The sequence below is a fragment of the Typopeltis vanoorti genome, chromosome 22 (assembly GCF_054136105.1).
Source record: "Typopeltis vanoorti isolate ZY-2024b chromosome 22, IOZ_Tvanoo_1.0, whole genome shotgun sequence".
NCBI classification, from domain to species: Eukaryota; Metazoa; Arthropoda; class Arachnida; order Uropygi; family Thelyphonidae; genus Typopeltis; species Typopeltis vanoorti.
In genome coordinates this window covers 91,898,594-91,926,007 of record NC_143570.1, presented here as the reverse complement: position 1 = coordinate 91,926,007, position 27,414 = coordinate 91,898,594, and positions in this window count along the sequence as shown.

Genomic DNA, 27,414 nt, shown 5'->3' with positions numbered 1-27,414 from the left:
TATCTGAATTTCTTCAGGATCGGCTTGGGCTCGTTGACAAATGAGCACGGCGAGAGTTACATCAGGATGAAGCTACCAGGTAAAAGGAGTTTACACGGTAGACCACGGGCAAATTCTCCATGCTCGTTATGCTTGCTGCGCAAGCTCATTACATGAAAAAGAAGTAATATTTATTTGTTAATAAATGCATGCATTTATAAGCATTCCATTTAGGCTTTTATTTTTGTAGACAGAAGACGTCTTAAGCTTGCGCCGCAATAATTGAGCTTTGCGTTGTGTATCGAATGCCGATGCTTGCTCGTCTAGTCAAAGTTACCTTGGCTTGCTCGGTTGTGGGAGCTTCCAGGTCCTCGCTGCAGCACTGTGATTTCATGCGCGAGCATAGCCATTTCCGCTCCCTTAAAGTCGTCTTAAACACAGGCCATACGCAATCAAAGTAGCTCTAGCCAGAGCGCTTCAGCCAGCCTTTACAAGCGTGCGTGTTGCTTGGGAAAATTAAGTTACAATCAACTTTTTATGACGATGTTATTGACCAGTTCATAAAGAAGAACCGTAGGGTAAAATTTGTATTCAGGTGGCTAAATTGAAAAAGATAGAATATCATTTGTAAAATAAATGTTGTATTTATATGATTAAATGTACAAATTTCTAAATATATAGTTTTAAATGGTCAGTAATTCATTATTCCGCTAATCAGACTTCAATCACACCTCTTACTCCTTGAATGATAACAAGATCAAGCATGAATTTCAGGACCAGCATTCGCCCCTGGGGTAGACTGAATTCCAGTTGACCAGCTTCTTAGGAATGAAGAATGTTCATAAATAAGAAACATCAGCACAAAAAAGGCTAATTCGATAATGATTATGTTTTAATTTTTTTTTGTCTTTTATTCACGTTTTATCAGCATATAACGTTTTTATTTTACTTATCTTAAAAAACGGTATTGAAAAATTTTATGTAGATTTAAACGTTGCTTTCAATTATGACAGAAGCAACACACGGACACCGAAACCATTGAATTGGATATTAAATTTATATTTCAGCTCTACTGGCCAACTTGTTTTTAAGAATGAAAAACTTGGAAGTTTTTTCCAAGGAGAAAAAACTCCCCACGCCACACACACACACAAGTCAGGCTGACTCGCCTTAGTTGAAAATGACGAAACTTCTGAAATTTCATCGAAAACAGTTCACCGAAAACTGCAATTTGCTGAATATACAATTAATCGAACGACAATTTAACGAATGACAATTCATCGAAAATGTAATTGATCGAAAAAACAATTCACCGATATTTTTTCGATGAATTATGAAAGAATTCATCGAAAACGTAATTATCTTGTAACTATTGTTCAAAAGTGTTCGGTAACACCTAACGTTACTCAAGATATAGACAACATATGTAAGTGGTCACTGAAACGCAATAAATTATTTTGTTCCATTTTAGAACATTTTATGTAAGTGTACATACTGTTTCATTGTGCGGATAGTGATTTATCTCTAAACAACAAATTTCGTTTACCTAATTTTGTCACAATAACAACACTAGTCTAGATTGAAATTAAAACTGAAAAACTTTAATGCATTTTATCTTAGCTCTAAAATTTCATTAAATTTCATCCAGCAAGAACGGAATTACTAATATCATTTCGAAACGTCTTTACGAAAATGTTATAATAAAAATGATCCAGTTGGAATTAAAATTGAGCCGTGCAGACAGCTTATTGTGCATACAACTTTTGCGAATTCCGCTAAGTCAGAGAGCTATTGCACTACATAATTTCGACACATTGTTTCGTTGTAGCCCAGAATATACAGTCGTTGAACTAAATGGAACGGTTCGACTTTTTTTTTTTTTTTTTTTGTAAAAATTTCAAATACTGAATCTGAGTAAAATTCAGCCCATAATGATTGCTATATTGATGTAACATATTACTACTAGTAATAATAATAAATGGACCATCCGTAGTTCAGAAGCCCTTTAGTTGGGAAAACCTGGTTTCGAATCCCATAGTCTCCTTAAACATTGCATGGTTTTTTTTTTTTTTTTTATCAGTCCTCTCAACTGAAGGTGAGTCAGCAGGAGATGGCAGGTCTTTCCCTCCGAGAACCAGGCAAATCAGTCACATGAACAAACATATCTGACATGAAACAATTATCCAACAAGAAAGACAATAAGAAACCCATACTGTTCTATAATTATTCCTTAATGAAGTAGGATTGCTATCCCACCAATCATTAGGCTGAAGAGAGAAGGATGAGGGGGATAACATTAATCATTATTACTACTACCAATAATAATAATAGTTAGTAGTAAAAATAATAGGTGCCTTTAATTAGGAATGTGAGGATTCCACGCGATGAAGTATCCATGTCGATATACACTGTGCGTCGACATGAGTATTGCTGCCAGTAAACGAACTAACTGGATTGATCATATTCACAGGCGTAGCTAGGGGGTGCGATGGGGGGCGGTCCACCTCGGGCGGCACTTTGAACCTTTTTGAACTTTCGGAGTTAATTCTAAAATACAGGCTCGAGAACTCGGTTCCAAAGATTGTAATACTACTACGAATTTTCCTCACAACTGCTGTAAGTGTTGCTAGTTGTGAGAGGAGTTTTTCTAAATAAAATTGATTAAGAATTGCCTACATTACTATGAAATAAACTTCGCCAATGTCATCGACGATTTTGCTAACAGGAAAGCAAGAAAAATAACATTTTAGAATGTTGAAATTAAAGTTTTACTTCAAAAATAAATAGTGTTTTAATTTATTTCCCTATACGTTGTTATGACTTTTCGTAGTTTTTCGGTGTGTATTGGGAGCGGTGGCAAAAGCTCTAGCTCCACCACTGTCATTATTAACGTATTGCACTGCAATTTGCGAAATGCTCATATTCCGATGTAAAGGATAAAAAGATAAAACTGATAAATATTGCCATTCACAATAATTTATTTTCCATATTAGTTTCCTATGGTTAACTTTTGTGCTTTATTTGTGCATATTGTCACTTTTATGATTTATAGTATATTTGTTTTAATTTTTGAACAAGTGACTGTTTTCTTGTCCTTTCTCTTTTCACGCTTATCTGTTGTAACTCAAGTCACGAAATGAAGCATTACACTAAATCTACATTGTACCAATTCTACAAATCATCCGGTTAATTCGTACAATTGCTGTAAAACAAACAAAAAAAAAGTATTATTCTGTAAATCGCGAGATCCATTAATACTTCGTTTAAAAAATAATTTATCCTTCTCCAAAAAATATCAAAATATTTTAGTGCCAAAAAATTCATTCAGCTGAATTTTCTATTCGTACGATGATGAAGATGATTTCATTTGGTAATGCAGGCATTCAGTGAAGAAAGTGATAAATAATTCTATCAAAGTGAAATTAATAGATTCATTATTAATTTGTACAATGAAACAAATTGAAATTAATACTTTCATTCTGTCACGACGAAATATAACCAGTGTGATTTACCGAAGCCATTAGTTCAGTGTAACACCTAAACTGTTAATAAAGCTGCTGCACTTGGGACAGGAGAATTTTATAGCCTGTTCAAAAACGCAAGTGAAATATTTGGTGAAAGAATTCTAAAATTCTTTAAAATGGTCTCGATTTCCGGAAAAATCCTGAAGTATGGGAAAAAAGCACTGATTATTACAATTTATAAAGAAAGAAATGAACATTACTTCAATAACTATAGGGGAATAGGTCTCCTAAATGCAGTGTAAAAAATATAAGCAGGAATATTAAAAGATAAAGTAAACAGTGCTGCAGAGGATAAACTATTAAAAGAACAGAATGGACTCAAAAGGCTCTTCTTGCACACTCAATTTTCAGTCCAAAATTATTAATTGGAAAGAGAAGAGAATTTGGAAAAGAAACGCTCGTGGCCTTCATTGATTATGAAAAAGCCTTGAATAAAATTAACAGACAAAAATTATTTAAAATATTAACCGATCTAAATATACCAAACCAGTTCTTACAGCCTATTGAAGAAATATACACAGGAAATAAAAAAGTAATTAATTAATAATAAATAAATAGAACAAATATACAAGATTGTTTATATATATATATAAACAATCTTGAAACAGCACAACTCTAAATATATGTAAATATTTCTGAGAATTTCCACATTGTTTAACACAAAACATCAAGAGTGAGATTTTGTCGCAATGCATTGAATTAAAAATAAAAGAATCAAATATTTTGCAGTAAGAGATATTTGAATCTTAGTCTGTGCCATTCGGACACAAATTTTGAACTTTGTTGTCAATAGTGTCAGTTGGCAACATGTTTTACTATGTGTCGAAATTCTGAACTCATAAATAAAATTTGTATCTAACAAGAAAAATTGAAAACATTCAAGATATACAGGGTATATCTTGAATGTTTTCACCTTGTCACACAGTGAATTTTAAGGAGATACTAATTTCCGGGAAAATACTTATACGCTTTAGGCGTATAAGAAACCACTAAGTTTCCGTGTCTTCTGGAAGATTTTGTCTGGAAGACAAAATTCCTAGATAAGGGACAAAAATCTAGCTCCCTTCCCTTTGTTCGCTGCACACAAACTTAACTTCCACAGATGCCCCGTGTCCTCTGCCCACTCCTCCATATAAAGAAACAGTTCATCAGTTGATAACCTATAACAGGCCTTGCCCAAATATTTGCAAAGCCTAGAGTAAAAATGCACGCCCGCATACTATACCATATGTTTAAATATTAAAAGTTATAAATCAAGATAAACTGTTAGTAAAATGTTATATTCTCCTTTCTCGACAAATATACCTCCATAACGACAAAATCGAAAAATGTATAAAGTTATGGTCTTATCATGACTCAAAGTCGGCAAAATATCAAATATGGCTGCATTTAATTATTATTGCTTATATCTGGATATCCGGCGGCGCATCAACCCAATATTTGGTTGATGCGCCGCCGATGTTTGTATGTGTAATGAAATAAAGACAACTACTTCATAAGTTATTATATATTTATTCTATAAAGTTTATTTTTTTATAGAAGCTTGATTCTGAATATTTCATTTTTTTTTTGGGGGGGGGGGATATGCGTGTCTTCTAAAGCACAGGGCAGTGTCCCTCTTGCCCGGGTATAAGGACAGCACTGGCCAATGACTTGCAGAAGTTTATAGACCTCTATCATATCACTAATTTTTCTCCTGTTGACCTGAATTTCATCGCCTGACGTGAGATCACCGCTCTGCGTATTGGTGTCCTGAAGTTGCTTGAAAAAGTTCCATGTTTCGTCTCTAGAGGAGGGTTTCGAACTATGTAAAAATAATAAATAAAAATACAAAGAAATAATAAAATTAATAAAAAAAAATAGAAAAAATGATCAGTGCACCCACGGTACAAATGTACTATAGGTTTGTTTGAAACCTTTCGTGGATGGGAGCTACATTAAAAAAAAAATAAAAAAACAAAAACAGGAGATCAAATCTGCGCACAGTAGTCCGAGTGCGGTCGTGTCAAGGTTTGGCAATGGAGGCAAAATAACTTCTTATCCTTACACATAAATGCTTGTTTCTAACATCACAATTATCCAATAAAATGTATTTTCGTTTTTTCCAGTGCGAAATTTGAACTTCAGTTTCATATCCACCATAATACCCAGATATCTAGTCTCATCAATTTCTTTTGTAACATAATCCCACCAATATAATATGCCGCTGGAAATCTCACCATGCCTACATGCATAACTTACACTTACTAACATTGAACTGATAGCCATTATCAGTTTTCCATAGTTCTATGCTATTGAAATTCTTCTGAAGGTGATGTTTAACAGTAGTCCTGATTGCCATACCCATCTTTGCGTCATCAGCACAAAATTGCGCATCTTCTATTAGATCCTTCGTAATATCATTAATATATGGATTGAACAACAAGGGTCCAAAGACTGGCCCCTGGGGTACACCACTGGTCACCTTAAATCTGATAGATTCAAACTCACCATACACCACTTTCTGATACCTATCCACTTATCCAAGTAAGTAGTTTATATTCCGATCCCATATTCTCAAATTTATGCAAACGGCCTTTTATGTGATATCCTATCAAATGCCTTATCCAAATTATCGCACATTATTGAATGACAAACTATTCGATTTTTGAATACCAGTGCAGAATCACGGGAGGCGCACAGGTATTTATCATGATAGCTGAATATCTGCAGTACGAACTCCCTACAGATATATTTAAAACAAAATATTATGTCAGGGTTTGTGAATTTCTGAAGTTTGTCGTTCTACTCCTTAGTGTCCACAAATTTGTTAACACATCTATTTTAAGTCTATTCACAATCAAAATTCCATTTACGCATCACTTACTCTAAGTAATATAATAAAAAGAAGTTATTGTACTTATTCAATAATCTTGTGCAACTCCTAGGAATGTCCCTAGAACTTGTCGCTTACTCTAGTTTTACATTTGAAAATCTCCTATCCCCATTTAGTAAATATCTCTCAACAGCTTAAGCGCTGCAATCGTATTCTTTGCATTCATAGATCTACATATCGCAACTACGTGGGAAATGACACATCAATACCAGCGGTTTTTCAAGAAATTGAATTGAGATTATTAACGCTAAATTCAACTATGAAACACAGTCGTTTTAGGACAATATGATAGATTTTACAAGTTGACTGTGCTGATGCAGGAGTGACTAATAGTAGGGGAAACACTTATTATATTTCTTGGGTTTGTAACAGTTTTCATTGTTCTTTTAAAAAGCGCCATAATTCTAAATTTGTCATCCCCCACCTAAAGCATAATAGATCATATGGATTCATTCAAGTGCCAACATTCCGTAGCAATCTGCGGTCATTTCAGCTGAACGAAAAAATTACACTTCTATTTTCCTAGAGTAATTACTGTAAATAAATTGCTTGGTTATGATTATTTTAGTTCACCCACTGGCATGCTTTTAAGCAATGTACCCCAAATCAGCAATATTTGAAGTGTCATTTTCCCCCCATTGGTTGCGATATATGAGATTATACAAATTAAAATATTTTAGAGACGAAGAGCATATCGATAGCATAGTTTGGTTACTGCCGTCCTTCTCAAATTCGCGATACGCGCCTTCTTTCACTGTGACAATTTCCATAAAATATCATGTCACTGGTGTCCTTCGGACACCGGCTCAACCATAGCGTTCCTACCTCTGCATATCGATATATCTCTTAACCTTGACAGGTAAATGTTTCTATTATAATAGTCGAAGTTTCTGATGGTATTATGTGTAATATAACGCAAGTTAATGAAATAGTTTGGAAGAAGGATGAACGTGATTTGTTTGCAAAGCAACTTTCGTTTGCAGTTACTTGACTTAACAGGCATGCACACTTAAACTGTTCACTACATGTTAATAACATTATTATTGTTAAACCAGAACTTCGTTTCTAAAACGATCAGAAAAGAACATTGCTCAAGTCAGCATGATGGATTAGATCCACTCATTCATCAAGACATCGTAAATCCATTCACAATCTAATTTCATTTGCTGCAGCGAATGAAAAACCAGTTTGAAGGAAGTGTGGTTTTTCAATTTGCAGTGGAATGGTGCTTTTATAAAAGTAGAATTCTCGGGAAAAAAAAAAAAGTTTGTTCATACCGAGAGCTTGGGGGGGGGGGGGGGTAGAGAGAGAAAGAGAAGAGAAGAAAAGAAAACCGCAATTGCTTGTTACATAAATAAAGTGAACAAGAAGTCGGGCAGCTCTAACGTAGCAACTTCCAATACTCCTGCGATGCATGACCATCATTTATCATTTTAGTCACCTTTAAAATTATTGGCAATCTTTTATTATTTTCTCCACTAATTCTTTAGAAGCTAACAAAGGAGTTAAGTGAAATTTTCATAGCAGAGTGAGGGCCATTATCTGCTTACTGTAATTTTTTTTTTTTTTTAATTATGGATATTTTGCATTTTGGGTTGCACTAAACTTTAAAATTTGAAGTGCATTAATTAATAATTATTATTTTGGGGACAGTACAAAACAAATTATGATTTTTTTATTTTATTTTGGATGGAGAGGAGTTGTTATTCTCCATTTGATTGAAAGGAAGTATGTTAATATACAGTTCAGGAAAACAACGGCTTTCCATTAGAAACAGACTTGTATATTTATATCCAAGTCTGTTTCTAATGGAAAGCCGTTTTTGTTCACATTTTTATTTACAGCTTGTTCTGATAAATATTTCACATTCTTCGGAAATCTTCTAACTGCTAACTTCTTTTGTTTGATTGTGAGAAAGTCATTATGTCAAAATTGTTATTTACTATTTATTTATTTATTTATTGCTTTTTTAAAAATTGATAACAATGACGCGAAAAGCATTTATCGGCCCCAAGACTAATACTTCACGGCAACACACGAGCAGTTCCTTCGAGTTATTATTATATTCTTCTTCCTTTTATTATTACAGTAATACCCGCCTAAGACGCTTCACTTTATGACGACCTCCTTATACGACTCTTTTCAGTTATGACTGTTGTCCATTTATGCGACACTGCATTCGCTCACACGAACGTTTTAGCAACAGAACGTTTCCGTGCATCAACCATGCGGAGTTTTCGTGACTGTTTGTTGACGGCGTTCGTTGCTCGCTACATCTGTTTGTGTTTTGCTGTGCATTATAAACTGTTTATAACCATTGTTGTTAATAATTGGCAGAGGGAATTCAAAATAAGGGGCTGTTGCTTCCAGTGGAAAGAAGATGCGTAAACTTGTTATATCAGATACTAAGATTAAAATTATTAAATTTAGTGAGGATGGTATATCGAACACCGAGATGTCCCAGGCTAAACTTACCTCGCACTACTCTGTTGTTATAGTTGTTAATAACAAAAGATAAACTGTTACAAATACTACAGTAATCCGTAAACGTGATGAAATGGAAAACGTTTAATGTTTTAGGTTAATAACCAAAGTGTTTGACGTGTTCCCTTAAGCGAAACCATTTTGAATAACTTACGTTTCCGAAAATTATTATAAATTTTTCTTTTGTGTAACTGATATAAACGAATGTGTGTGTAAGCACACATATATGACTGCTTAAAACGATTTTTACCGTTACATGCATTTTACAAGTGATAAAAGAAGGCTGTGATTTGCTATACAACACGACGAAATTCGTTATACGACGGTGGTCTGGAACCAAACGTGTCGTATGATCAGAGTATTCTTTTATTCTATTATTATACGTCTGAAGTCAACGACTTATCGTGGTATGTCCTCCATCATACACACACACAGTTCATCATAACGTAACTTCAATGTATTCTGTCTCCACACTCACCAGACTTCCGGGCAACGCATTCCAACCAACCACAACTCTCAACGCTAAAGTCCTACTCCTCACCGATTTGCGTGCCATTTTTATACAGCTTCCAGGAATGGCTTCTTGTTTCCCCACTGGTCGCCACCCAATATATGAAAAATATGATCTCCATTAATTCGGTAATAACTCCTTACCAATTTATGTCTTCCCCCCCCCCGCTTGTCCTATCCAATAGACTCTGCAATTTGCATTCTCTCAATCCCTCTTGATACTCTATATTCCAGAGACAGAAACCACTTTAATCTCTTGCCTCTGAACTATTTTCAACATCGCTTGATTCTTTTGAAAACCTTGTATATCACCAAATCTGTGCACAGTAGTCTGATCAAAGCTTTATATAATGGAATCATAACATCCTTACTCCTATAATGAGTTGTGTTGTCCGCACAATTTTAGCAAAATTGTGTCCAAAATTTCAGGTCATATCAACCAACATCCCAGATCCCTCATCTCCTCCACCTTCTCTAAGATATCGCCCTCAAATCTTATACTGCATTCCATCTGTTCTTCCAAAACTTTAAGCCTTACACTTTGCTGCGTTGAACTAAACTTACCCAATTCATTCCCCCATTCAGAAAGTCTATTTAAGTCCAGTAGGTCCACTTTCAAGGCTACAACATCCATTGTTACTTCTCGTAGTTCTTCAACTTTGCATCAACTGCAAATAACTGTATATTACCATTCAAGAAGACCTTCCCAATATCCTTTACATACAAATTAAACAGCAATGGCAACCAAACAGACACACGACTACGTGCTTTTCTCGTCTGGGATATTACGCCTGAATACTTAACTTGCTGATACCTATCAGATAGCCATTTTCCAATCCACTGCATTAATCTAGTATTCAATCCATCAGTTCCATTTTAATTACTAGTTTGTGATGTACCAATCTATCAAAGGATACACTCCTTTGAAACTTGGATAAATCTGACTCGTGTTGAATAATAAAGTTATTGTTAACTACTTGAAACATTTCCGCAAGACACGATGTGGTATACCTATCAATTCCTACAGCCTTCTTAACATCAAGTTTATTCGCTTCCTCATATATCAACTGCTCATTCACTATCAGTGAATGAGCAGTTGATATATGAGGAACTTTAAAATAGTAAATTAGAGGAATATGCTGCTCCCAAATCTGTACAAGAGAGGAGGCGAGATAGGATGCCACGATGAGGGACTATCTGTTCGGTAAACTGTTAACAAATTGGGCCATCTGAGGTCAACAATCAGTGATACCATATTGAGATTGAAGCGCAGGGAATCAACTCCAAGTGCTACTCGCAGTGGATGACCCACCACACTAACCCAAAGTACCCGTAAGGTGATACGAAGAATAATATGTGAAAACCATCGACTGGAACAGGAAGCTGCATATAAACATCATAACCTCGGCTCAAAACATGGGTATCCACGGTAGGACCACAATATGCAAGCTCCACATTACACGAACCAGCATGCAGTGTTGTCTTCAGTAGTTCAAAGAGCGTGTACAGTGGGACGTGAAAACTTGGAAAGCTGTGTTATGAAGTGATGAATCAAGCTACACCCTCTACCAAGTAGATAGACGAATGTGGGTGTGGAGGATGTTGGGTGAAGGTGTTTTACTATAGTATGTAGCCCGAACTATGAAATTCGGAGGTGGCGGTGTGATGGTATGGTCCTGTCCAGTTTTCCTTGTTCTGGCTTCGGACCTCTGCTTGTGGTGCCACGAACACTGAATTCAGATATCTGAACATTCTGAACAATGCAATGCTTTGTGGCATTTCTACGGAAGTTACCATTATCTCTTTCAGCAAGACAATGCACCTTGTCATAAGGTTTTGCAGCTGTAACTGCGTAGTTTGTGGCCACGAACAACACCACACTTGACCGGCTTCCACAGAGTCCTGATCTCAACCCTACTGAACATATGTGGGATGAACTGGAGAGTCAAGTGAAGTCAAGGGACATCCGACCCCACAACAGCCCAGGACTTCATTACATGCCTACAGGATGGTCTAAAATACCCATTTATCGCTATCGTACACTTGTGAAACTATACCGTAGGATTGCTGCAGTCATCACAGCGAAAGGTAGTCCTACAGCATATTAGAATGAGCTTCGTGGCTGTATGTTCCTCACACTATGGTCTCCGTTGACCTCTTTCCATGCAGTGCATAAGGAGAATAACATACTACGCTTCAACATCATGACAAGTTTTTCCAATAAAAACTGGAGTTCTTTTTGATAAATACACTTCACTTAACATACCTTATAATTCATTTTTCGGCAAACAGTTCATTCGATGAACTGTGGTGAATTTTTCGATAAATTGTTGCTTTTCGACGAATTAACTTTCAGTAAATGGTCTTTCGATAAATTGTTTTCGGTGAACTTCCTGGATACCGAAAATTTCATTATAGAGATTGCTCACGTCTTTCCCCGAAATATAGTAACTGTACAGACGATTCACATCTCAGGCCTCTGATAAGCTAGACAGTGGTAGTCTCACATTTGACCAAAAAAAAAAAAAATCATCTCCCACCTGACGATATTCGCATACATCCCTCTCGCCACAGTGAGATTCAATCCCAGAAACTCCCCTCCCCTCCCATTCGGCTAGCCAGGGGTGTAAAAAATTCTGGAATCAGATTTAAATTTAGCATTCTCGAATTTATAAAAATCACATTTGCTTAAAGGACAAAACGTTTTGTTTGCTTGTGTGTGATTTCCGTTTTACCAGAGCAGTTGGTAGTGACGACGCTGTCAAAGACGAAATAAACATTTATAAGAACTTCAAATGAAGTTGTATTAGCCCTAATGTGAAAGCTCGTAGGGTTTTTTTTTTTTTTTTTTTTTTTTTTTTTTTTTTTTTCCCCTCCTCCTTTCAGAAAATCAGACGAACTGGTACCGTAACACAGGCACTGAAATACTTAACAAAATATGCGAGACAGTTAACCAAATTAATCTAGCCGCAATGGTTTATAAAAGCCAAGTTTACTTGGCTTCATATGTATATGCTTAATATGTAACAGAAGACGGGATTAGATTTATTTTATCTTCTGTCCTCATTTGATACAATAACTACTAGACATTATGCGCTGCACAGTTCAGTTTAATAGGTGATGACAGTTTAAATGACATCTAAATATCTATTCACTAAATTTTATTGATTTTATTCAAGTACATTTTAGTCTTATTGACTTATTTTGCTCTTTTTGTGGTACAAGCCCAACAATCCTTTTATTTGAACCATATGCGACGTTGCCTCTCTTTTTTTCGTTTTCTTTCTGTTTTTTTTCTTTTTCTTTTTAACGACTTAAGTCTCACAATATGACCTGTGCGTGTGTTATTTTTCTTTTCTGTATGCTGTTGATTACTTTCTTTTTTGTATTCCCATTTCAAAAACTACTCCCCCCCCTCCCGTCTTTCTTTTGTATCCATGACATTTTCAATAGTCTTCTGTATGTTCACTTAACCTTCAATTTTCCTAATATCTTTTTAATTCGCTTCCATGCTTCTGCTGCGTAGAGATATAAATTATCTTTATTTGCTCTTAGTTCAGATATTTCACTTTGATGTTATAATTTTATTTTGATGTTAGCATTTTCATTCTTGTAATGGCTCATTTTGCAGTTTCATTTCCTCTGACTTGCACTTAAACCTCCGTATATGCTTCATAAACTCATTTATTTATTATAATAATATGGACTTCGATTTTATCATTTATACAAAAGTTATCATTCATTTATACGCATATTAACATTTATTCAAAATGTTAATATGCGTTATCTTTGCTACAAAATTCTCCGTGCTCCCCCCCCCCCCCCTCAACACACACAGAACACAAATGCCAATGCGTGCGTGCGGCTCAATTTATTAGCAGATATAACAAAGTCTGTTTGCAAAAAGCTTCTATCAGTCAAGGTGACATCAACTTATCTGTAAATCATGTTCTTTTCTAACTCGCATTATAATATAAGTTGGAGGAGGGACAAAAGCTTTTGTAACTTTTACAATAGCTCCAGTGAACGCTAAATTTTGGAATACCTTGCCGCAGATTTCTGAACAAAATTTTCCACCAATATTGATAAACCAATAACAGTGCAAACCAGTGGCGGCCAGTGAAAATTTTAAGTGGGAGTGCTGCATATACAAAATAAATAAAAAAATTTTGATTCTTTTTTTCCTAATCAGTAACCAATTTATTGATAAATAAATTTACATATTAAAAATATTTCACCACGAACAAACACCAATAATGAAAGTTTCGTATCTCACAAAAATAACGCGCACGCATACGATACACTGCTCAAACGAGCAGTGTCGGAATGACTTGTAACGTGCAATCACAAGCGCGAACGAATATCGGCGAGACTGGCTGCGATTGGTCGAACGTGATAATTCTGACACTGCGTTAGATGGCAGTGAATTTGTTTCGTAATCTACAGCGTTAATCGAACAATTCCAATTATTAACTATTCAATCACTGTCGAAACATAAGCTGTAACCTTTAACATGTTGTACTGCATTTATATAATGTTGTAAGCATTGTTATTATATATAAACACAAACAAATTTTTTTTTTTTTTTCATTTTTTCCTTGGGGGTGCTGAGTGTCGCAGTGTTTATGTACGGGTCGCCACTGGTGCAAACAGAAAAAAAAAAAAAATTATTGCTTTGCTTGTACTTATCTAAGTAAGTTTCTCTATATTCTAATAATCTTCTCATATTTAAATTTCTCTTATCTAAGTTAAACCTCTGTCGTCTTTAGTTTCTAAAGATCATAGATGGAACTCCATTAGCACTGAATAACTTTTTGAAATTGGTGGGTAACCGGTGTCCTTTCCATTCCTAGTATGGAAAAGAGTTCGGATTGGTATTATTTTTCAAGTGAAGGTGAATTAAGCAGTCTTACCTAGAGACTGGCTAATTCACACCAAAAAACTGGAGGCAGTTTTTTTTTCCTACTCCCGGAAACTCGGGAATTTTTTTTTATCCCTCAAAACAAGTAAATCCGCAAGAAGAACACATAGCCGTATATTATGCAGGCGGGATTAAAAGTATCATTATTACTGTCTGTAAATAGTATGCCTTCTACGGTCAACTAGCTGAAGGGAAAAAAAAAAAAAAAACAGCTCGACTAGAGAAACTATTTCTTTTGGTAGTATAGCGTTGTGGAATATACGATGGTCCCTTTAAAAATTCTATTATATTACTTAATTTATCTTTCGTACCTCCGAATGTTTTCCATATTTCTCCTTCTTGCCCTTTTATAGTCAAGATTTTCATCGCCATGTGAGGAGCCTCAATAGTTCTGTCGGTATTGATGATGCTCTTAGTTGGAGAGACTTGGGTTCCAGTCTAGCAAGTGTACTTTTATCAGAACTTTTCAAGTGAAGGTGAATTAAGCAGTCTTACCTAGAGACTGGCTAATTCATACCAAAAAACTGGAGGCAGTTTTTTTTTTCCTACTCCCGGAAACTCGGGAATTTTTTTTTATCCCTCAAAACAAGTAAATCCGCAAGAACACATAGCCGTATATTATGCTGGCGGAATTAAAAGTATCATTATTTGAAGCTGCTTTTTTTTAAAAAAAAAAAAATCGGGTCATGTGATCTTACTCCCTAATAATTTCCGAGCATTCTCAGGAGATAACATTGAATAGGACAGTGAGATCGCAGACTAAAACACTAATATTAAAATATCCTTAAAACCAAATTACTCTCACAAAAATTGGTTCCCCAAAAAGCCATAAACTCGTTTCATAAAAAGCAGCAATTATGAAACAAAACAATAAAACAAATACTGCACTTGTATACATAATTCGATGTATACGTCGATGAGTGATTTAAATGTAACTTCAGTAGCTTGAGACCACGTCACTAATTAATATTAATAAACTTACTTCGTTAGCTAATACTATGACAGCAGCTGCGTGCTTTTTTTTTTTTTTTAAACAGTGTGTTATATCATTACATGACCTTTCTACCACTGATGTATCCGGACATGCGCATTAAACAGAACGCCAGTATGTCGCCGTGAAAAACAAAACGAAAACTTCATTGCTTACGAAACGTAAACGCAACAACACAATAATACATTTTTTTGTGGAAGGGTCATGTTGGCCAGTTCATGCATTGGCATGTGGACTTGTTCCCGATATGGAAATGTTATATTATTTGAGTGGACGTGTGTTAATCACCCACATAAAAAAAAAAAAAAAAAGATACCATTACGTGTACCCTCCAAAAAAGTAAAATAAAAGAATAACAGGACGCGTTACGAAGTACTTGTCCGAGTGAAATATGCACTCACGTTAACGGGGGAAACATTGTGAATGACTAAGCATGAATAAGTTGTCATTCTATTAATGTTGATTTGTTGATAAAGCAGAAAGAAAATAATGAAGTACTACTGGCCATAATCTGAAATTTCAAGGTAAATAATCCGATGATCTTCCCCGTTATTAATGACTCAACTGAGAACATCTTTTTCATATCAAGAATAATTAATCCAATGAACCTCAAATTTGAGTGTTTCCTACCGAAAGAACAGCGTACCTATAAAATAAAAGTTCGATGATCTTCAGTATCCTCATCTGTCCCAGTAAGAAATTGTCTAAAATATTTAGCTACAACGGAAAACCATCACCGCTAACAATACATTATGCAATAACCGGAGATAATCCAAACTCTGAAAGGCGATATTTAAACGTCCATTTCTTTATTGTTATTTGTGATACTACTCAAAAGACAGAAATCACACAGAAATACTACTCGAAGACAGAAAAGACGAAAAATGTTTTCAAAAATTCCTCGTGTCTCAAAATGTTCTGGATAAAGATTAAAAGTGCTGTCAACGGCGCACTTTCCTTCTCTTCCCAGCCCTATCCAATTGCTTTTGTACTCATGCCTTGAATGCTTGGATTGGTCACAGTGTTAAAGTTTGTAATGGGAGAAACGCAAACAAAGTCTATAGCAATTTCGCAGAAATTTCTTGCTTTTTTTTTTTTTTAAGTGAGAAGTTTATCTTGAAAAATCGAAATTAGCACAACACAAAAGCCAATCGCTGCGGGGAAAAAAAATGAAGATACTTCAATGTTTCATCAACTAAAATTAAATCATGAAATCAGTTTATCAAAGCAGAAATCCTAAAACCTGATATACGCAGGGATAACGAATTCGAAGTGATTTCCTACGTCATTTCCTACATAGCTTTGTGTCCCCATTCTAACGTTATGGAGAGTTGATTGACAACGAAGCAGCTACTGTACGCCCACAGATACGAGACCATTACACTTGTGAGCATTTATAAGGAGAATCCATTCCGATAATAGGGTAATCTATACGTCTTGTGGGATGAGAACTTTATTTATTACACGTAGGAAAATTAACTTTTCTTTTATGAACATTGTAGTTTTTAAAGTGGTAACTATTTTTCTTGCATAACAGTTGGAAATTTTTACGTATAAAGCACGTGATTTTGCTTGTTGGCGACCAATTCGTACATCAGCTTATTTCTTTTTCCCCCTTCAACATGAATCGACTCTTCTTGGCAAATTGCCAGACTAGGGTATCGGATCAGTGGTCAGAGAGTAATGACATGGATTAACACGCATGCTGTTTGCATATTTTTTAGGTTTGCCGAGGAGGGGAGGGAAATCCATTCTCACTTCCACTGAAACCGCCCATGCTTCACTTGAAAAGCTGAAGAGAAACTTTCTCGCGTTGTTGATAAGATCCAAACCAAAGTCTATCCGTACCAAGAGGTGTCAAACAGCGAGAGGAAATACAAGATACTAGGATTAATGCGCAACAGGAGAACGTGCTTGGTCATTGATGTATTTAGAAACCTGTGGTTTCTAGATACATCAATGACCAAGCTTTGCACGGATCACAAATATCATTCCCGTTCTCTCCCCGCGTATAAATATGATTAATTCATTCCCTTGTTCAATGCAAATGAAATAAAAACAGCATGAATAAATCAATTCTCCCGGCAATAGCACTTCTGCTAATAATGAATCATGTCCATTTATTCTATAAAGTAGCTCCAGACGTGATAAACTGTCCATTTAAAAACAGAAATCTTCTAAGAATTGTGTTCTATCATAAATGTGAGGGTTTCAGTTCCTTGTATCTGTTTTGGAAAATTCAGTTGGAACATGGGCGTTCAACTGTAGAGTAATGAAGTCTAAATAAAGAGCCTTTTGGCTCTTTATTTTAGTAATTAAGTCTTTCCATTTAGTATTTTGTGATCTAACTTGTGGCAGTGAAAATCTATATCGAAATAGATATCTAAGAATGTAATCTAAACAAGTGTATACAGAAGAAGCCTACATCCAACCTGAGCCGTCGAGGCTAACTCGGTCGGTAATGGTAATATGCTTTGTTTGGAAAGACCTAAATCCAGTTCTGTCTGGGATGCAAAGAACATTTGAAGGATTTCTCAGTTGAATGCGAATTAATGGGAAGCGTTTTTTTATTTATTTATTTTATTATTTTTATTCATGGAAACTTGGGTTTTCCGAATCTCACATAATAATATACAAATCGGCCAAAAAGTACATACATAATTGACAGATACTGTATAGAAATGGATACGAAGGATTAATAGTCCTATCACAGCTTTAATTAGGCCTCTCTGAGTCTTACTTGACCCCGGAAGGCCGTTAAGCTTAAAGAGTTAAGTGAAAGATGAGACCAGCAACTTAACACGGTAGATTTACTAGAGATCGGGTAATGTTATTTAAATCCTATTTCTAGATGCAATGCACTGCTGCAGCGACAACATCCTTCTAAATGCGACATAAAAGGCGCAGAGTGATATTAAATAACTTCCTTGATTTGCATCAAATGTCCGCTTCTTGCTGATAAAGGACGCAATAAAGCATATAAGAACCAGTAAGACACCTCGCATCAGTTGCTATAACAAATCAGCCTTTTCTCTCCTTTGCAATAATAGCTTTTGTGACTATGGTATCAAAACCATATCAGCAATTTAGTCATTTATCCACCATTACGAGCTGACAAACAATTCAGATAACATTAGGATACATTTTAATATTCGTCTAACAAGAATGAGTAGTGACACTCAGTGATGAAGCTACTAGATGATTCGGATGAAAATATAAATAACCATGTGCATGTTCTTCGAATATTTACCTATGTACATACTGAATATTAATTACCAGTATAAGGGAAGCAAGAAATTAGAGTCTAGTCAATCCAAAATCTGTTGCTAAGAATGTTGCCTAATTAGCTATAATACACACCAGTCAGCAAACAAATCATATTATAAAGGAAAATAACGTATAATATTTTAGGCATGAACAGAAATAGCTCCCTAGAATTTGGCAAAATGTCAAGCAACATAACATTTTGAAATTTTGTGTCATGGTTTTCTTTTAAATACAAGAAATTCGAGACTGGTGCATGTGTGTACACACCGACCCACAATATATATAATCCATAAATTCCAAACAATATGAGAAAATCAATGACTATATAGCCGACCTAGTTGGCCAAGTGGTTAGCGTATCCATTCGCCAATAAATAGGCTGCGAGTCCATTCTCGCCGTGAATGTTTCCGTTTGTCTTTAGGTGGAAGATGAATTTCATCAACCCAGTGTGAGACCATCGCCCCAAAAGTTCAATTCAGTCTGTATAGCAGAGTTTCTGAATTTTGTAAAAAAATTACAAAATAAATAAAAAAATTAATAAAAATAGAGAAAAAAAATCCTTAGCCCGCTCACGGTACTAATGTACTATAGGTTTACAATCCTTTGAGAGTGAGAGTCACATAAAAAAAAAAATAGAATATGAACATATAGTGTTTTCTGAAAGTAAATGGTATATGCTTTGCCTCTGCTACGAGTTATCTCAGAATTGTGAGATACCGTAGAACCAACACCATCTTATGTTCATTCAAGTATAGACCAAATGACTTGATATCACGAGGCTTTTCATAAACACAAATTTATGCTATGACTTAATCCTGTAGCTGAATGTGCTGTGTAGACCGTCAAATTAGCCTTCAATCCAAAAATCCTCAGAATTTCTCGCACAAGTTATACGAAACATTAGTAGAAATTAAATAAACTATATAACGTCGTTCTTGATCGTGTGCCATGATGACAATGTATGCAGTTATCACGAGCGTGTAATTGCTTGGGAAAAGATACCATGATCCTCAAAATTTTATTGTAAACTCATACGAATATAAAAAACTAACGCCTTTTACTCCATCTATAGGAAGCAAAATATAGTGAGTAACGCCGTTTCAGCTCTATCCTGCTTTTGAAGACTTTCAATTTCCACCGGTAACCAATCGAGAGATAGCTGGCCTAATACTATCACTAATTATAAGCGACATCTGGCAAAGAAACGGCCCGCAAGTGTCGCTATATCGTGGTCCCTAACACAACACAATATATTTATTGTCTGAAATAGTGTGGGTTCCACAGTAGATTTTCTTGAGTTTACGGGACAAAAAACCAGCTTGCCTGTACCAGAGATCGATTAGCTCAGGACCTGGTCGAAGAAAGCATTAGTGAAAGTTCGTCTGGTCAGAAATTAGACTCGAACTGAGAATGGCTTTCTTTGGGCACCTCAGCGCTATGGACGCAAGCGTCCACAGGGTTACACGAGAACTTCATTTTAAGATATATCACAAAATACGCTGCCATGTGACGTGGCGTCGGCATTGTATTTCATAAGAATATTTTCTGACTTTATTTTTATTTGGTCGTTTCTGTGAATGCAACCCATTACTTTTGTTAACAGGAAGGGTTCATTACTAAGTGTAAATCTGATGACATTTTGAGAGGCACACAAGAAACGAAAAGATGAAATAAATTTAAGCAAACCTCTTGAAAATATAAATAGTCATAATTCCACTCTAGTTGAATAAATTAAAAGAAATCAGTTATTTAAGATTCCTACGAAAGCTTGTCTAGTTAAGTGAAACCATTTTAGTGGTAAACGTTTTGAAACAAAAATCGTGTTACAACAGTCTAAATCATATTTTTTTATATGAATTTCACTTAAAAAGGTTGTAAATCTATCATACATTTAGTATGAATGCATCAGTGGCTTCTGATAAGCAGACTGGTAGTTGCATGCCGGGGGGGAGGAGGAAACTAATCTTCAACCTTTTCTGCAGTTTGATTCTATTTCAAAGTGGAAACGTAAGTAGAAATCTCTTGCAAATTAGATTCCGGAGTCAAAGCACTACTTATCGGCCAACCGGACCGGCAATATACGGCAAAAACGGGTTTGGATTCAATTGCTGTGATATTTTGAGATCACCACAGGAAAATAATACAGTAAGCAATTTTTCCCTATGGTAAGATTTAAATCAACACTCAGTGTTAAGATGTGAGACAAATTTTAGTGGAAAACCTATTTCCTAAATGTCATCAAATTCCGTCTTGCCACAGTAGTATTATTACTATCATACTATTTTATTACTGTTCGGAATGTGTTCTCTTAATTTTATTACTTAAAATGGCAACTGAAACAAAAGACATAGCAACATACTTTTGTAAAGAAATCAAATTTCACTGAAATCAGTCCACCCACTGCTGTTTTTGTACACTATGGAAAGACGGAAAGGTTAAATTCGATTGGCGCTTACGCATTTCGCGAAATCCACAAAGAAATAATCGGGATTAACAGGAGCTTCCCATTTCTTAATTGCGAAAATGAATTAATGAAGCCGTCCGTCTGTTGATCGGATGGTAGTAGCTTGCTGAGAAGGAAACTACCTGTGCTAAACGAGTTATTCGCGTCGCAAAATCTTCCGTTTCTGAGTATCCGTATTTAGTTCGTAAGTGCCGCAAGGTATGCAGCAACCTTCTACGACGCCAATCCAGGTCACATATTACACAACATAGTGACAAAAGGTCATACATTTCTCGGAACTAGGTAAATGCTTTATCCTTAATACGAGCGGCCTGCATTATCTCTTGTATTGTCATTTTCGATCTACGCTAGAAAGTTGATTTAATTTTAATTTTAATCCCTTGAATGACTGTGCTTACCAAATAAGCTATTAAAGCGAAATCATTCACAGCAATTCTTAATAAAATCTAATTCCGACCAATGCAGATTTTTTAAAGAAAAAAAAAAAAAACTAAACGTTACGCTTGTATACCGTTTAACTGACTTGATTATAACGATCTTCAAACGATTCCTTCACCATTCCTTAATATCAAACTTACTTTTTTTTTTCTTTATCATTTGCGCAACTCAGAATCGCTACAAAACCGGTTGGAACTTTACTCGCGGTTTTCCCCCCTTCCTCGCGACTTGTGTTTGTCGTATAAATATTGACAATATTAGGTTCAAGTCCGGGTATGAGGCATCTTTTTAGGATGATTTACGAGTAGATAGTTTGGCGCTGTATAAAGACGAGTCGAAATATTCTGTTTGCTGTCAGTTGTAAGGTTCTGCACTTTGAAAGCAATGTAACGTATTATTGATATGAATGCATTGTAAGAGGTGGTGAAGCTAAGGATTTGCGACTAAGTTTAAGGGATGCATAATAACAGGTAAGGAAAATAACACAAGAGAAATTTGTTTGAATAATGAAAAGGACACTAACAAGGCAAACAAATTAGTGTTGACCATATATGACGTAGATCAGACTGCATCTGGACTACAGTACTTTGTCGTGTGATTTACAGTACATATAAATCACAATGACCTTAATTGAACTTCCAAAATAAACCAATTCAGGCATTACTGTAAACTAAATTAGAGAGGATTAGGAAAGAGATACGAGTTCACTGACGAAGAAGATTATAACAGGATTAGAATATCAGTTATGACGACAGATTAAGGTACTGTATTCAGGGTTTGTCGGCTAGAGACAGAAGGGGAAGGGGGTGAAGGAATATAAGAGACGTAACTGGTGAAGGGATTTTATAGGTAGACGCAGAAGTCAACAAAATAGAAAGGAGCAGCATTTTTTTGTGCTGAGTGATTAGTGAATGCAAGAGGGAGTGGCAACACTCATGTGAGAGCTACATTAGCGAATGAGTTCAGTAAACCTTAAGAATAAATCAACTGATGTAATGTTAATAAGAATATGGCATGTATTATGTGTAGAGTGAAATAGACTCAATATTAATAATATAAATCACAATGACCGTAATTGAACTTCCAAAATAAACCAATCAGGCATTACTGTAAACTAGATAAACAATAATAAATTTAGTTTAATCCTTTATCGAAGTGTGAGCAAACAAAGTTTGCTCCTGAAAATACTGTATCTAAAAATAGATAAACAATGTTTTGTAACAATTTATCATTAACTGTTAAAACCGACCTTCCCATATAGCAGTATGATGAAACTACAATAATCGCAGTCAATTTATTAATCAGTAACTACATAACCGAAATTGTTCCATTTGATTTTAGTATTCAAGATTCGAAGCATCTTTTGCATCATCATTAACTTGTACAATTCCGTAGGATTTGCGAATAATAAGTCAAAATTTTGCAGATCTCCCAGGCTTTAACTGAGGGAAATAATGTGAACACACTTTAGCGTTGTATTTCTATTTTCGATTAAGTGAATTTTTTATCAGCTTAATGTAACATTATAACGAATGACAACGACAATTACACAAAATGCAATCAAGAAAACGAACGTTTTGTCTGTTAACTTGTGTGTTCTCCAGCTAATATGCCTACTCTGAGGAAGGGAAAAGGTGACACTTTCGCATGAGACCATAACTCACCTTCAACTGAAAAGCTCTTATAAAGTTTACTCGGATCCTTGACGGAATTCGAACCCAAATCTTTCTAATGGAAGGGAAAATGTCGTGAGGTCCTTGCAACCATAAACCATAAAAGTGTTGTAATCCTTTCTAAACTTCACATTTGCTTTTTTTTTTTTTTTTGATAGGTTAGATCCGTTAATCTTTGCGTATGAACCACGATTGTTAAGTCCTACATTTGTATAAATGCGTATATTCTGCAATGAGGTAATTTTATGGTATTATCCTTACACTTTCCAACATGATAGTACCCCGTGTCGCAAAGTAATGATTGTAAACGAGTAGTTTGAATAGAACAGCATCAAAACATTGTAGTGGCCAGCAGAGTCCTGATCTGAACTTCACAAAAGATCTACGAGATGAAGCAGAATGCAGATAACGGTATTGTCAAGAAGGGGCTCTTCGTTGTTGATGCAACTTACTAATGCTTTAAAGTAGAAGAGCACAGTATAAATCAGATTTCTACTTGGAAAGTAGCAAAAGACGTAATGACGTAGTTAGTAAAGCCAAATATGAGACAACACATTATTAATTTCGTCAATGTCTCCTTTGTTTATATCTGCATGTATCTCGTAATAGAACATAAGAGGACTTCGTTAATCAATTCAATGTGCACCTAAAATGTTAAAATTTAACATTTTAGGTTATCTGTGTCTGTTGGGAAGTGACCAAGTCGCCTTGTTCACTTCCCAACGCTAAAGACTATTTTGCAGAAATAGTCTTTGCAGTGCTCTCTTGGCACATAAGAACAATGAGCTTATTGAAAATCCTTCCATGTAGGAGGTTTAATGGAATATTATCAGCACTGAGAAAGGATTAAAAACAATTTTAATATTTCGTATCTATCACAGAGATATCTTCAGGGATTACAAAAAAAAAAAAAACTTTTGTAACAACGCACACAAATATAATACAATAATAAGTGAAACTAAAGTCCTATCTAGGTGGTGCGTCCTCTATGGGCATTAGCAGGTGGCCTAGGATGTAAAGAGGGATCTCTGATAATAATTGTTTCCCAAATTTTGGAAAGTTTAATGCAAAATAATTTGTTTAAATTAGGTTGATTCCTGAGTGCAGATGCAAAGAATAGTCTTTTTTTTTTTTAATTTACTATGGTGGAGCATGGCGATTTTTTTCCAGAGGATCCTGTGGGTTGTATCCAAAATTTTGGATACAACCCAAAACTGGTTAACTCGAAAACTGGTTAGAAAAAAGAAAAAACAACCTTTAGTCAGTGACTAGAATCGAATCATGCCATTTTACTATAGAGTCTAGCGTTTCTACAAGCTACACGAACAACTAAATGGAGCTAGCTCTCTAAATTCATGCGTATATCATATGATTCCAGGTGAACAAATCGAGTGCGAAAGTTTAATAACTAGGCGACAGCATTAGCGGAGACAGTGCTGAAAATAATGCTTCACTTGCTACATGTTCACTAACTAGGAATTTAGCAAGTTTGTCACCATCCCAACTACCTCATCGAAAATTAACTCATTTAAGGAGCCCCTGTTATGGTTATTAGAAACATCTGTATTCCCAAAATAGTCTTTGCAGTAGAAACAGTTAACTGCAGATTTTTTTTCTCAATTTTCAAGAGACAACTCGGATTACTTTGAAGATATGAGATGATAATGAAATACCACTAGTATTAACGGTGAGTCATTTTCAGTCAAATTATAATGGCCTATCATTGGGTCTTAAAAGCTTTTTGATTGTGTTGGACTTTCCGCTATCACCAGAAGTCGCTGTTCAGTCAAAAAAGAGGTTGTCTCAGACGTCATCAAAAGTATATAAATTTTCACTTTTCAGACGATACTAATGGTTGGGAATACAGTACATTTTTAAACATCCGTCCTACCAACGGAGAGTTGAAAATCTATATCACAATAAGGTTGTCAAGTGGCTTCAAGAAGTTCTATGTTCCGTTTCTAAAGCAGGATTCCAATACAACTCAGGGTTAGAATAATCGAGAAGTTTTGGAATCCTGCTTTAGAAACGGAACATAGAACTTCTTGAAGCCACTTGACAACCTTATTGTGATATAGATTTTCAACTCTCCGTTAGTAGGACGGATGTTTAAAAATGTACTGTATTCCCAACCATTAGTATCGTCTGAAAACTGAAAATTTGTATACTTTGATGATGTCTGAGACAACCTCTTTTTTGACTGAACAGCGACTTCTGGTGATAGCGGAAAGTCCAACACAATCAAAAGCTTTTAAGACCCAATGATAGGTCATTATAAATAAGAATTTGACTGAAAATGACTCGCCGTTAATACTAGTGGATCGAACACGAAACTTATAAAAGTCACTTCAGGTGTGTCACGTAAGACGATGAAAGTCATCTACAACTTAGAGACAGTCGCAAACATTCATGTTATAGTGGGAATCGAACCCACAGCCTATAATTGGGGATAATCAGCCAGCCAGGTCGGCATACACCGAAGTAATGCAATAAATAACTTATTTTTACCATTCAATTCAAAGAACTTACAAATGAGTTCAATCTAACTGTTTAGACCCACAGTTATCAGTAACTGACCCGTTCAATGCTAAGTCATCGCTACGCTAGAAACTACGCAAGTAAGGGTTAGATGAAGTGTTAAATATACTGTATATTATATACTTATACAAGACTAAGTACACTTAAAAAAAAAAAAAAAAGTTTATCATCATCCCCCCCCCCTGCAGGGAATCGGAACTCCCCCACTAATTAGGAGAGCTAGACTGATGGAAATAATTGTTTCCTAATATTAAATGACACCTCTTGAAAGAATTTTTCTTGCTGTTTACATAAATAATTTTATACGAATATCAAAAGTATAAATATCACACGAGTTAACAATTGTTTAAGCGTATACTGTGAGCATTTGAAAGTTATTCTGGAACTTCTTGTTCATGTACAAAGTTCAGCAATTATTTAAGTAGCGAAAAGGAAACATTCAAGTTAATTAACTGAAAAGTTATTTTCCATCATGACGATCACTGCTCCTATTCGACGGACAAACCTATAAAAACAATAGGTTTGTAAAAGACTTCCCATATTTTGAAAAGGGGGGGGACTTATATTAAGAAAACTGCTTCATCTTAACATTTTTTCTTAGAATATGATAATTCAGAATTTAGACAAATTAAGCTGAAAAGGGACTACACATTTTCCTCCTCTCCCCATTCAAAACTATGGTTGCTTTTTAAAATTCTAAAAAAAAAAAAAAATTAAGTAGAAATGCAGACTTTATTTATTTAATAAAATCTTAGTTATGTTTGTAACGCACACAAAATAAAAACGAGCGTGGGATGGGTGGGTTGTAATTGTTCATTCCCCGGGGGGGGATCTTGAACGTACAGTGATATGAAGACCAAAAATAAACCTTCTTCCCCTTTCAAATAATGCGCCAAATAAAGTGCTCTTATGCAACAGTTCGTATCCTTAGCTAAAAACACTGGCATCAGTTACAGTTTTAGACCTCAACCTTGTTTCCAAATTAAGGAGTATATAAACAATGACAATCGGTATTTTATTGAAGAGTTAACGTTTATTGTACCAAAATCAAAAGCTGGGGGGAAAATAGAATCGATATTTTGAGAGCTGTATAAGAAGCAAATGATTCACGTTACACGGATATCGGATACGATTAGCGGAAAACATCCCCTTACAATAGCTGTGCGTAGAAAGAAACGAGCGAATAAGAAATAAAAGAAAAAGGGAAGTTCCTCCTCTTCCTCTTAATAATGTCCGTTCATTATTTCCGAGAATTGTGCAGTATGACTCATACTTCGCACTAATCAATGATAAAAAGAAATAGTTTTTCGGATACACTCTTAGAGCTAAAAAGGATGCAAATAAATATAGCCAAGATTATTACAGTAAAGCAAAGAAATAAACACACCGTAAATCAGTCGTTCAAATAAATAATCAGATTTACCTGCATTCCTTAGCGAAGCAACAGTGTTAACACGGTATCGATTTTGCATTCGTATTTTCATAAAGCAGAATGTCCCATCTTTACGGAAAGGTATATTATATTACATTACCTTACAAAATCATGCTTCAACGGTATTACACGTCAAAACAATAAATAATACATGTATATTGATTATTTGTACGTTAGAGGGCGCCAAGTTAAGACTGTAAGTTGCAATTTGTAAATTGTTTCCCGCACTCATAGAATTGTGTTCTGAGATGCTCGGCAGAAAAGAAGCGAAACATAAGCCAGCTCATTGTCTTATTTATTATTTTAGTGTGTAATGCA